We start from the raw sequence: 14898 nt of genomic DNA, 5'->3' as shown, positions 1-14898 counted from the left end.
CTTATCAAAAAATTATTGAACACCTGATGTATGCTAAGCACTGTGTTAAGTTCTAGAAAGGCAATAAAAGCTATCATTTGCTCTATGTCACACTGTATTACACGGCAAAAGTTTGTCTTACTGGCAGGGAAAGCTGCCTGACAGGCTGGTACAAAGAAGATTCTTTGGCCTATCATGCCAAAATGCAGAGAGAATTAGTGATCCCAAGAAGAAATTCAACAATTAGAGAACGAGTCTAAATGAGGATGAACTAATTAAAACCTATCCCTACTATGTACACAGGTCACAGAGCTCTTCCTTGGTGCCGTGTCTCGGGGGATAGAAAAACTTTGAGCAAGAAACCCAGGCAGAAGAATAAAAAGACATGTGGTCTAGGTCCCCTATTCAAGAGGACTCCCATCATCGGGGTGTCCTGGAAGTCTGCGGAGCTCTCTCACAGCTTTCCCACTGCCTGGAAACAAGGAAAATATAACATGTCCTTTCTGTAAAAATGCCCAGAATCCCATTCTCCATGAGATTAAGTTTTTGTGCCTACAATTAAATTACATAGTTGCTGGAACACAGGATCAAGAATACTGAAATAACTTTTAGTCCAGACCATGAATTAAGTGTCTGTGTGTGTGTTTGTGTGTGTGTGTCAAGGGAGATATGATTATGATTATTCTCACATCTGATCACACTCACTAACTTTCAAGACTCCTACCCTTATCTTCCACTCTACGGCTTTTAAGTACATGGAAAAAATGAAAGAAAAAAGCAAGCAGGTGGCTGAAACATAAAGCACTGAAAAGAATATGGAGGTAAATATTGCAAGATAGACATCTTGCCCCATTGAAATTGGAGGGCAAAATCTAAACAGAAAAAAATATTTTTAAAGTGATCAAAATACTACTCTGTCCAGCAATCTATCTGTTAATATTTGAACTTTTGACACAAAGCACAAATATTTTATATTTGACACGAATATTTATAACCGTAGCATTATGTGTGAATAGTGTAAAAAATGTAGCTTTTAACTTGTAGTATTATGCAATGGAAACCTAAAACAGTAGGATTGTGGTTGAGAACAGAGACTCAGAACAAGGCTGTTTGGGGTTAAATTCCAATTCTAAGTGACCTAGAGCAAGATGTTTAAACTTTTCTCTGTGTTGGTTACCTTAAATTTAGCTTAAGAATCACAGTAGAACCTACATCATAGAGGTGTTATGAAAATTCGTAGAGGTCAATTTGTGTAAACTGCTTAGAAGAAGGCAAGATTAATAGTAAGCATTTAAGAAAACATTAGCCATTTTATATAGAACACCCCATTAGGCACTATACTAAATGATACTGTTAATAATTGGAGTAAAAAAAGTAAGGATCATCAATGGCATATTTTGATATACTATAGAAATAAAAAAAGTTAATTGGAAGGTGACAGAAAATATCCCATATTTTGAAGAAAATAACTCTTAATTTTCTTTAAAATATTTCAAAATTGTGATATAGTGTTGTAGGATAAAAATTACACTCATTTGTCTACAAATCTCTTACCCAGAAGAGTTTATGATTAATGTTGAGTCATTTAACTGTGGAGAATCAAATAAAAGATAAGTGGAAAATTTTTGAACCTACCACTATTGAATCAGAAACTGTGCCTTTGAATGTTTCAATAAAATCAAAAGTGAAAACAAAGTTTCAAGTAGAGATTTTTTTAAAAATCTCAACTTTCCAACTAATGTGAGGTCAAGAGTCTCTATTATTTGGTTCTGAGAGTAAATACAAGCAAAGTTATCATTGAATTTTAAGGATCAAAAAAAGGCAAAGATATAAGAAGTCATCTATTTTTCCTTTCTATAAGTTTCCTTCCATCACATTTTTTTTTCTACCTATTTTCAAACAACCCACCCAGCATTTCTAAGATTTCCCAGGGGAAATAATACAGACTTAAATTAAAGGCATACAGCACTTCTCATATCTAGTAACTTTTTGGAGACCTCAGTAAAGAGGGTGATATGATACCATAAAATGCTTTGGGATATAGAAAATGGAAAACTAAATTCAGATTTTCTTTTTTAACCATTAACATTCTAGATAAAAATCATACAACCAGATGAAAGTTACAATCATGAAGGATGAATTTATCTACAATTTCCCCATCCTTAACTGCATTACTTTTTAGGCCTCAATAAAATACAGCACATTTGCTGATGCTTTTGAAGAAAGTAATTTCCCATCACAGAATTCCATTTGAAGGGGCCCATGTTGTGTTTCAAGGAGGAATTGCCCATCTGTACGTTAACACACATTTGGACCTCATGTAATTATTGTGTCCTAAAACAGTATTCCTGGAAAGGTAAAAGGAGCACATTTCACAGTATCAATAAACTTGCTCTCTTGTTTCTTTATGAAATGGAGCTGACATGCACAGGAATTTCTGAGACCTACCTCTGCAGATTTAAAATTCAGTGGCCAACAAGCCTTAGGATGAGGAATCAATTTCATTATTCTTTTTAATCCTCTAGTACATTCCAAACAACAATTCCCTGACCTTACAAATATTGTTGCAAACAAAGTTGTTCAGTCAAGCTGCACAATGAAATTCCTTTGCTCTTCCCCTCATCTATCAATGCCGGCATTAATTTATTCATTGTGTTTATACTTCTTGGAACTCTAATGTGTCTAGACCCTTTTGTTACTCTTGTGCTGAAAAATGAATAGAGAATTCTGTTAGTGTATATTTATGCAGGATTTTAAAATAGCATATTTTGATTTATAACTAAGGCCATAGAAAGTATCTTTTAAAATGAAAAGATAAAGCAGTCTCTTCAATATTTGAACTATTTGAATGAATGGCTATTTTGAACTTGAGGCTAAAATTGTTTCTTATTATGGCTGATAAAAATGGACCAGAAACTGCTTCCTTTCATAATTCACAAGATTGTAGTAAGGATCAAAAATTGTAATATATGTAAAAAGCACTTTGGAAATCATAAAACACTCTACACAGGGAAGGCATAGCCATTACTATTAACAAACCTATGATCCACTTCTAGGAGCAGCCAATGAAAATAGGAGGAAAGCAAGGGCTAAAATTAAACACAACGAATATACATCTGCCCTTCAGAATAAGCAATCATGTACACTGCAGCCTGTCTCTGTGGTAGGGAGAAAACTTTTCTTTCTCTGCTCATGGCACCGTACTTTGCATCCTGTTGCCAACACTCTAGTTAGCAGCATCTATGTGTGCAATCGCTTCCCGTTTGACTTACTTTATAAGGCATTATTTTAGATCGTTTAGTGAATATAAAGATGTCTGAGATACAGCTGAGATTATCAAAATGCTAAAATAGCTTAAAAATTGATAAGCCATATACACAAACGACATAATACAGGAAAGCAAATTTTTTTGTTTTATTTTATTTCCTTGGAGGAGAAGCTTGAGCTAAACCTAGAAAAAGGGAAAGATTTTTCAAGGGAGGAAATGAAGGTCAAGGACATCCAGGTGAAGGAAATTGCATAGAGATAGGAACTTGCAGGCCTTGTTCAAGAAGTAGTGAAGTGTGTTCTTCCTGGAGCAAGGGTGTTACAGAGGAAGTCTGAAAACCAAGCTATGTAGTATGCTTACGTACATGAACACCTTCCGGAGGCCATCTTGCGTGCTACGTCACGCTCAGGTAAAGAAATGCATCACTGTGTTCCTGAACGTGGTTCTCCGAGAGTATTCTTCCCTTCCTGAAAAATCATAAGGGACTTCTTAAAGTGGGTTGTAAAATGTAGCGCAACTGGCATGTCCTGGATTTCCTCGAAACTCCTTCCCCCAAAGAAGAGAGAATTATAAACATATATAATCTACCACTTGGAATATTTTATGTGAGGTTTTTAAGATAGCAGGATTTGAGTTTTAACTATGAGAAGGGAAATATTGGAAGGGAAATAAATGATTAACGAGGGCATAAACTACCTTACCTTAAAAAACAAATGCAAGCCTACCTTCATAGAAATCCTGGATACGTGTTCAGATATTTTGATGCAACTATTTTCATATGGATGAAGGTTTGGTTTCATGCTTACAAAACAAAACATCGTAATGAGAATTATACTGATTTCCATGTATATATATGAAGAAAATATTGTGAAGAATGTGCTTACACAATATTAATTCCCTGTAAAATTTCCCAAGAAGTGCAGTTTGTCTTTATCTATTTTTCTATTTGATTTTCTGACTTACTCTTATTGGGATGAGTTCTTATCGCTACAAACATTTCAAAAAAGATTTATTCATTTAAATATCAGTTTTGATGTAAAACATAATGTTAAAATCTTCTCTCGTTAAGGCTATTGGTTATATTAAGTATTTCTTAAGGCTATTGATTCTATTAAATACAATTTTTCATTTGCTAATTTTTGTAACTACCATTTTTAAAGATAAATTTTATCAAAGGTTTTGCCAGTGGTTTATGTGTTTTATATGTCGAACTGACTTCAGATTTACTTTTGTCTATTATTTCCGTAAGTAATGTCACCACTCCTTCTTTAGCAATGTAAAACAGAAAAGTTAAAATTTTCATGTTAGAATGCCTTAGTTTGGGGGAGCAGTATTAGTCAGCTTTGTATTGTAAAGTTACAAACAGTATTGGCGGAAAAATTGCACTGAGTTTCTCTCCTTTTTTTAAAGATTCTTGGAAATAACGAAATGGGGAAAATCAACAAAACCTCTGAGAATATATAAAAATAACTAACTTTTCAATCACCAAAGACTTGAAACAATCCTTTAGGCAACATGCGGCGTCACTAGTGGATCATCCTAGTGAAAGGATATAAAGATCATGGTTGTGAAACAAATTGATCTCATTTGCTTTTTGAGAAAATATTATTAATTTAAATTTAAGTTATCTAAAAGTATAATGCTATTCATGCCTATCTCTAAAATCAGGAAAGAAAGTGGAAAAGGTTCCTGTCATCATTACCTTTCAACATTTTTTTTTCTGCTTTTTCTCCCCAAATCCCCCAAGTACATAGTTGTGTATTCTAGTTGTGGGTCCTTCTAGTTGTGGTATGTGGGAAGCCACCTCAATGTGGCCTAATGAGCGGTACCATGTCCACTCCCAGGATCTGAACCGACGGAACCCTGGGCCGCCGAGGTGGAGCACACAAACTTAACCACTTGGCCACGGGGCTGGCCCCCTCTTTCAACATTTCAATAAGACGAGACAAATTAATATTCTTATAAAATTTGGAAGAAAGAAATAAAAATTATTTATATTGATGCTAGAAATATATGCATTTATATTTTGAATATCAATTATTATTTATAAATATTATTATATATTTATATTCAGTTATATATTGCATGTTTTATGTAAATATAAACCACCGCTAGAGTATAATACAGTTTGGTAAGACTGCTTGGTACAAGAAAAGTCCACAGAAACAAGTAGCTTATATTTACACAGAATAGAGATAGGAAGTTAACTGTGGAGAAAAAAAAAAATCTTACTTTGGTAATAGACATATATATTATAAACAGTTTATAGAACTCCAGCACAGAAATTCATATACTCACACACACATGTACATATAGAAATCACAGTTTCGTGTAAGTCTGTATGGAGTCTGATAAATGATAATACGTATACATCAGATATATACAATGATAAATGAAAAATGTTATGTAATTTCATTGGGACAATAATAGGTGGTAAAAAAATCACCACAATTTTACAACAATAAAACTATAAAATATAATTTTTTTAACATAAGATGCACTTTCAAAACAAGATCAGAAACAAAGAAGTTATGATGTAGAAGATAGATATATTTTATAGCATAATTCTTAATTGATTAAGATATATATTTTATGATATATCTTTTAATTTCTTTTTCAATTTCAAAAAATTGTTAAAACAATGAAAGTGAGGGAAAACATTTGCAACATATATGACAGATCATAGATTATATGCACTATTTAAATAATTTCTACAAGTGTCTAATAAAATGCTAAAAGGTGGTAGAAAATTAAGTGCAGTTCCTGAGTAGCATACAGATAGACCAACCAAGTAGCCACTACTGGAAGGCAAGAAAATGTAAATTAACTCATGAGTGATATGTCCCTTTTCTATATTAGTCTGAGTGATATTAAAAAGAATGATAACACACCATCAGGGTACTGATACAGATGGGGGAAAAAAGAGCACTATAGGTTTCTGTAGCATTTGTGAATTGCTACAGTCTTGAGAAAAAATACTCTGTTAATACCTATGCAAATAGAAACTATTCTAAATTCTGCATTCCTTCTTCCAGAAATCAAGCCAGTGAAATTAAAACACCACCTCCTAGGCTATATGTAAAATGAGATCTACTGCCACAAGTTTGCATTTGGGAATGTTAGAAACCACTTGAAAGTTTAGCAATACTTAAATATTTGACAAGGTTTTGGAATATTATGGGATAAAATGGATTGCTTTTATAGTTATTCTGAGGAAGAATCACCCTGAGCTAACATCTGCTACCAATCCTCCTCTTTTTGCTGAAGAAGATTGTCCCTAAGCGAACATCCATGACCATCTTCCTCTATTTTATATGTGGAACGCCTGCCACAGTGTGGCTTAATAAGTGGTGCATAGGTCTGCACCCAGGATCTGAACCGGCGAACCCAGGGATGCTGAAACAGAACATGCGAACTTAACTGCTGTGCCACCTGGCTGGCCCCTGTAGTTATTATCTTTAATGAATATCCATGATGTACCATTATTTGGGAGAGATGTTGAAACAAACTACTGAATATATATACAAATTTCAACACATATATTATGATCTTCCCTCGCTCTCTTTCTTTTTTGTTAATATACACACAAAATATTCTATATACCTGAAAGCTGGTGTTTTATAACTTCATGAACATGGAAAAATTGTGAAAAAATATACAACAGCTGTTATTATTAATATGACTGGAGAATTATAGCAAGGGGAAATAGGTGTTTGGCTATTATTAGAAAAATTCCATAGCACAGGTGAAAATTAACTGAAAATAGAAAACATAAAATTCTCTGTATAAACAATATCAAGTATATATGACACTAAAATATGAATATGCACAAGAATTAAAACAGTATGGCCAACTGAAAACACTGATTAAATTAGGTCATGGGAAATTGAATATTCAGGGTTTTAGGTTTCTGTCATTATTAAAAGCATAACCTTTGGCAACTATAATTTGTAGTGTTTTGTTATGGCATGTTGGAACAACATTGGATAGGATATTTCTATTCTGAATGTCAATTTTCTTCTTTGATGTAAAGTATACATATTCAATACTTTTCTTTCTTTTTGCTATAAGGTGTACTTTAAAAAGTTTTAAAAAGATATATATAGGAGCTTAATGTATTTTCCAAAATTAATGCTTATGTTCAAATACACAAAATATTTCAATAAGAAAAATGAAAAGTCATACTAAGTTTAAACAGTGGCATAAATATTGATTAAATAATAGTTCTTTTCTTAGGATATCTCTTCAGACAAAGATTTCTTTTCAGAGTATCTAAAACTTATGTGCAACATTGGCCCACAGTAAATTTTAATTGCCAAAATAGATTAGTCATCTCTTAGAATACATCTTAGCATACCTTTTTGATAGGAGTTATGCAAATTGCTGTCTTCAATGTAGTTTCTAGAAGGTATGCAATTCATTGCAAAGTCTTCATTTTAAATGGAGGCTGAAACTATGCAGAACAAACTGAGTATAATCTGTAACTACCTAGTTTATAGATGAAGGCAAACTGATAATTCACAGGTCAAAGTACTCTTTCATATCCCTGATGATCAAACTGCCTAAAATCATTATTGAATCTGTGTTTCATTTTGTGCTATTTATTTATTAATAAGAATACTTCCATTTTGAAACTTCCTTGAAGGAACACATTTTTTTTAAAAGAAAAGGGAAAAAATTAGGCCTAGTATTTCCCTGGAGTCTATCATATCACTTTTCCTCTCACAGAGGAAACTCAACTCACAGTTTCTGATTAGAAAAAAATTCTGTGAGATTTCCCTGTAGAGAAAGACCCTGCCTTGGGGGAAAGTCCCCAGCCAATGTGAAAAGCCACAAGGAAAAGAATGTTCTCTCTGGAAATTTAAATCAGCTTTTAGGGGGAAAAAATAGAAAGGCTTACTCTATGTGACACAGAAATTCATAACTAAAGGGAAGAGCTGATGTTCTTAAGAGATTTTCAAATTTATATGTTCATTTCTAGCACTTTCAAGGACTTTTTTTAAAGGAGAAATAGAGCAATAATAAATTTTAATTGTTCTTTGTAGAAATTGTGGCTAAAGACATAAAGGAAATATAACACTATTCGTTCATCTTGAATAATTACATTGAAAAACAATCAAATCGTAAAATTAGAGAATTCAGTTTTATTAAATTGAACACATTATGGAATGTATATTTTAAAAGTGATATTCACTTTTCTTTTGAGTTTTCATTGCTATAATCCATGAACATAATTAGTAATGCTGTTACTCTTGGAGTCTAATGCCTTGATCCGGATAATGAATCATTTAAAAAGAAGTGAACCCCAGGGAAGTAAGTATAAATTGTCTCTCTACTCCCTGCCTAAGATGGTGTAGGCATTTTAGATTAGAATATATTCCTAGTAGGTTACACAAATTTCTGTGGGTATATTAGCCTCCTACTAGACTTCACTGAGCTTAAGCCTTACTTGAAATGTTATGAAAAACAAAAATATTCCTCAAGATGGCAATTTCATTATCCTATTCCACGCATGGGGAAATCAGGATTCCCAAACGAGCTCATTGAAGAGTTGTGATAAAGATTTGGGATTAGAATCAGGGACAGAATCGGTCTTTCAGGCCTGACTCTTATCCACCTTGAAGGGATAGCTTAAACAGCTTGCTTTAAGAACACAGAATTATACATTATCATAACGTATGAAAGCATCTTTTTAATTGGAATGAGAAAATAAATTACAAAAATTTTTAAATTTTAAAAACAATTACCATAAGCTTCAAAAACATTCAGAAGTGAGATAATAACTTTGTCTATATAAACCTTAACTGTCTCCTTATATGACAAGATAACAGAAAAATCAGTCAGCCTTTCCTCTATCTTGGTTTGTTTCTAAGGGTGTGAGCGGCAGAGGGTCTCATGACTGGACGGCCAAAGTTTGTAGGAGTGTTAACATGTCTCTATTATGCACAACAGCAAATTGTGGGGGTATTAGGATGACGCTGTAAGCCACTATGTGAACCATGTAAATATATCCTCCAAATTCCATACCAGAAATGTATACACAATTTTCCCTTCACTTAATACTCAAAATACCAGCAGCTAATATGATGCTGTCAGATAATACAGGGAGTGTGATGGACTGGAAATTAGAGTGGGAAGAAACAATACTCTTGGGGCCAGCACCGTGGCACAGCGGTTAAGTTCGCACGTTCTGCTTCAGCGGCCCAGGGTTCACCGGTTCGGACCCCTGGTGCGGACATGACACAACTTGGCACGCCATGCTGTGGTAGGCGTCCCACATATAAAGTAGAGGAAGATGGGCAAGGATGTTAGCTCAGGGCCAGTCTCCCTCAGCAAAAAGAGGAGGATTGGCAGCAGTTAGCTCAGGACTAATCTTCCTCAAAAAAAAAAAAAAAAGAAAAGAAATAACGCTCATTCATTTACTGTTAAAATTATCTTACTTCTGCAAATTTCACCTGAAAAAAAGTAACCATATAAAAATATTGCAAGTGAGGAGTACCCAACCTTAACCTTCATTAATTTGAAAAAAATCCCTAAGCAGGTGCTACACTGTAAGAAAAATAATAGTTACAGGGAACAATCATTGTAGAAAATATGGAATAGACCTGATAGTCACATATTCTCTTTACACATATCCCTATATGCTTTCCTATTTTTTACAACCTTAAACTTTTGGTTTGAAAGTTTTGATACTTAAACTTTGGGTTGAAAATAACTTCATTATGTGATAATTTGTATAATAACCTATCAATATACAAGAACAGATAACATACAAGTTTGGGTATCTTTTCGCCTATTTTCTACAAAAATAAAAACTTATGTAAAGATGAAAATCAATGTAGATAAATGTAAAGGTACAGGAATTTACATAGATAGAGACACAAATTTAATAAAGATAGAAACACAGTGGTGTTAATTACAGTAGGGTGATCCAAAAATTATAGGCATAATATTTTTAAATTGCCTTGGTATTATCTTTACTTTTACCCAGAATAATTATTCCAAATACTAATTTCTTTTCCTCCATTTTTTTTTATTGATGTAATCCTGTAGGTCACATTCCTAAACATTTCCAAAATACTGCCGGTTATAAATAGTAATTAGAATGCCTAAATTTCTACTCCACCAGGTAGGTAATGTTGAAAACCCTAATATATATTTGAATAAATAAGTAACTTTTAGGGATTTATAATCATTTTTAAGAGCCATCAAATTGTTTTGTTGTTAGGATTTCACTTCTCAGCAGGCATGGAGCTATCGATGGCTCAGATACTTATCCTGTAATTACTTCACATTCACATTAATGTCGTCCTTGCCAAATAGAAGACTTTTCCAAATATATTTTTTATTTAATGCTTTCCTTTAAGTTCTAATGATTTTTAATGTTATTTTTTAACTTAAATATCAGCAGTTTTCCTTTAATAGATAATGCTACCTATAGTATCAAGTGCAAAAATGTGAGAACTTATAAAATAAAAATATTCTCCTCCAACCCACGTTCACTCTCCAGAAGTAACTGTTGTTAATAGTATCTTGTTTATTCTTCTAACTATATTTCCAACATTTTGAAACAAAAGCAATGAAACTGTATGAACTTTTTGGCACCTTGATTTTGCTTCATTTATATTAGAGATGTTTTCATCTCAATAATTAATTTTGGTGATTTTTGTAAGAATGTGTATCCCATTTTACAACATACAGTAGGGAATAGGGAAAAGTTATATTTTGAACTTTACGTTATGTATTGAATCTTCTGGATTCATTCATTCATGATATGATCACTTTTTGATGATTGCTGCTCACTATATTCCAGGATAGAGGGATTTGCCCTCTGTTTTTTAGTTTCCCATCACTTTCTACCATCATATTTCTCCATTCCGGCAATTCAAGTAGTCTTTGGAAGAAAACACAACGTCTCTTTATTCATAGATTGCCCTTATTTAACAAGTGGCCTTTTTAATTGAGGCAGCACTTAAGGCTCCTTAGTTTTTGACATTGGAAACTGGTGTCTCTCACAAAACTAACAAAATAGCAACTTACATTGTCCTATTTAAAGGAAAGTCAGTAAGGAGAGTCAAGTTATTGTAATGATATAAAATAGTTATACCCGCATGCCCTGTGGTAGGCATCCCACATATAAATTAGAGGAAGATGGGAACAGATGTTAGCTCAGGGCCAGTCTTCCTCAGCAAAAAAGAGGAGGATTGGCAGTGGATGTTAGCTCAAGGCTAATCTTCCTCAAAAACAAAACAAAACACAAAAATAAGAATTTGCATACATGTAAATAAGTAGTCAGCTATCAAAGTCAATTACGTTTTGAAAATTAAATGAGTCATTACCTTCCAGAAATATTTATTCTACATACAACACCCAGTAATAAGAGATTTAATTTCATAAATTCACAGTATGGTTACTATAAAGATTTAAAGAGCTAATATATGATATTAAAGCTGTTACTGCAAAATGCATGTATAGAAAACAGTCAATATATGATAGATATTTTTAAATGGCTCAAGTTTATCTATAGATTGGTAAAGATTCTGTATATTTTATATTCACGTAAGTATTTTCCAATGAAAATTAATTCGATCCCATTTGTATTCTTCCTTAGTTCTATACTGGTGTTAGAGGACTTAATATTCACAGCACATGTACAGATAGGTAAACTAAAGATTTGCTTTCAGAGGAAATATCCCTCAAACATTATAGTTATTTGATTTCTTCGAGTGTATTACAAATGCAATCACACCTATTATTTGAGATTCAATTGTATGTCATAGTATACTCTTTGGCATGCTACAATCAAATCATTATTTAGGCCATAAAAGATATAAATCAATTCAGCTGAGGTCTCAAACCGAAAATGCCTTTTTGCAAATTCTAGTTAAAGAAAAAAGAAAAGGCAGTATTCCTCCTGTCTCATCACACCCAGTGGGTTGATAAGGCCAGCTTTTCACAGGTTTGGACCACATGAAGTGTTTTAGAAGAGATCCTGTGTCCTTGGTGACAATCTTAAATATGTTAATTCTGCAAACTAAAGAAATAATGGTCTATGGTCTGAGTTCATTGTTAGGCATAAAACTTTAAATTCTAACCCTTGATGCAGTTGATTTATGATGTGTGATTCCTTAAGTCATAAACTTTCAGTTCCACATTTTCCAGTGTGTAATCTATTACTATATGCACATATAATATACACATATATAGTGGTATCATTCATTCATAAATATGTTATTGGTTCTCTTTTCTCAGGACCTCCAATTTAAGCTGTTTTCCAGTAGGAACAAGCCTGTCATAAATTTTCCCCACAATTACATCCAATGGAGACATTTGAAATATTCTTAATCTGGTTAGGGGTTCATCACGTGTCCTTTGTAAGTTGCAAAGTACTTTGACCTATAAAGTCATTGCATGTTTAAATTGAATTGAAATGATATTTCACTATAATGAACTCATTTTTTTCATGGTTTTATCACTGATGTGATATGTATCTCTTGCATTGAATATTCCTGGAAACTAGTGGTCAGTTTTGTTGGAATGACAGTTGGAGATCATATAGTAGAGTATTATGGAGGCATTAACATTTGGTGAAATAAAAAATTTAGGCTTTTAGGATTCAGCTAAAGCTTGTAAGGAAGATACAGCAGTTGTGGTTGTAGGTCCAGTACTGCTGTTTCCTGCTATCAGCTGGTGTAATCAAAAGGAAAGAGTATGCCATTGGCAGAAGGGACAAGCACTGGAGCAGGGCATGAATCCTGGGCCCTTCAGAGGACAGGGAAAGACTCTAGAAGTGGTAATAAGAAACCATTGTAGATACACTGTGGATATTCAGTGGTCTTTGTACAGGACAAATGATGACCCTCCCTCATCAATAGCAATGGGGATGGATTATTTTTGGGTAACCTTTATGCCAGTGAAATTGTTTATTATTCATTATATGCCATCAATGGCGTATACCAGAAATAAATTTCTTCAGGTACAGAGCTTTAATACGCAAGAATTTTCACTTTTCTTGACCATATTTATATCCATCATTCATATTTCAGTAAAACAGAATTATACCCAGGTAAATCTGTTCAGTCCAATTCAAAAAGCACATATTGAATGCCTACTTTGTGACAAAGTGTTACGAATTTGGGTGTTTGATTTTGAATATTTTCCAATATAGTGAAGTGAGAAACAGTAGAGTGATGATTTCTCTGCAGTGTGGCAAAGAGCACGAGAATGGACCTGGAGATGGCTTGTCCAGTTTATGGGATCATGGAAGAGATCCTACAGGACATCGATCGGCTCTTTGAAGTGAGGCTCCAATGATGAGTGAGAGTCGACAAGGCAAAGATGGAAACATATATGACATCTGTTTTTCTTATAAAGGAATTTAATTTTGAAAATAGGTTTAATTAGAAATATTCTATAGGTCCATCTATCTAGTAAAATCTGTTTGCTGGTCATATATGTGTTTTTCAAAAATTATATAATTTTAAAACATATATTAATAATCTAGAGTTTAGAAAGTAAAGGGCCAGCTATATATTTCCCTATTGTTCATGTATTGTTATTTCTCAGAAAAAATATTTTCAGTAGCACATTATTATTTTTAATCTTCATCAATGTGGCTTTTTATGGTCATTTAATGTGACATTATTGACACTTCAATTGATTTATCTGTAAAATATTTTCACAGGTATTCGTTTACTATCACCACTCTAAGTAACTAATTTACGCAGATATTTTGCAAGACAAAACTCATGAATGGTTGAGCAAGTTTTTGTGCTGCTGGATTTTTGCCTTTGTAATTTGGTTCCTTTCAACATAGAATATATCCATCCAGTTAAAAATAGAAATTCCATTTGAATATTCTTCTCACAATTTGATATCTCAAATTATGATTACATAATTTCAAAGTTAAGTGTTTGCACAGTGTTTGAGTATTCACCATTTAATTTTTCAGTTCCTGGAGTGTGGTACAGAGCAAGCATGGAGGATGTCACGGACGAGAGCGATGAATGCTACGTTCAGCTTGTGGGATCATGGAAGAGGTCTTTCTTTTGCAAGCTCTCCTTTAAAAACTTGATGTTTACTAAAATCTTCAAAAGTTTTTTTATTGCCATTCTATTTATAAAATACCAACTAAAGATTTCTAGTTTTTTGAATAAATGCAAAAAAATTTAATACATTCATTTTTTAAAAATATTGATATTATTTTGAGACACACAGCATGATGTACAAGAAATCCTTTAAAGACTCAAATATTTCTAAAATTATATTGATTATCAGAAATAGAGAGAAGTCTTGTACTCTAGGTTGAAGCATGGGTTTTTCAATACAACGGTTTCACAAATTTTGTCATTCAGTTACTATAATTATAATACACACATATTATATATATACACAAAATTTATATATCTATATGCCAATTAGTAGACTATCACAGCTTTTGGGGGCAACAATTGCAAATAATATATGCACTAACAACAATGCCAATTATATTTCTACTCTCTGATGGTTAATTTTATGTGTGAATTTGGAGAACGCTTTTGAATGAGAGCAACATTTAAACAGGTGAACTTTGGGTGAAATAGATTGCCCTCAATAGCATGAGTGGGCCTCATCTGAAGTCCTGAATGGAACAAAAAGCCCCGAGGGAGGGA

This window comes from Equus quagga, chromosome 3 (genome assembly GCF_021613505.1).
Source record: "Equus quagga isolate Etosha38 chromosome 3, UCLA_HA_Equagga_1.0, whole genome shotgun sequence".
Lineage (NCBI taxonomy): Eukaryota > Metazoa > Chordata > Mammalia > Perissodactyla > Equidae > Equus > Equus quagga.
This window is presented reverse-complemented; position numbering follows the sequence as displayed.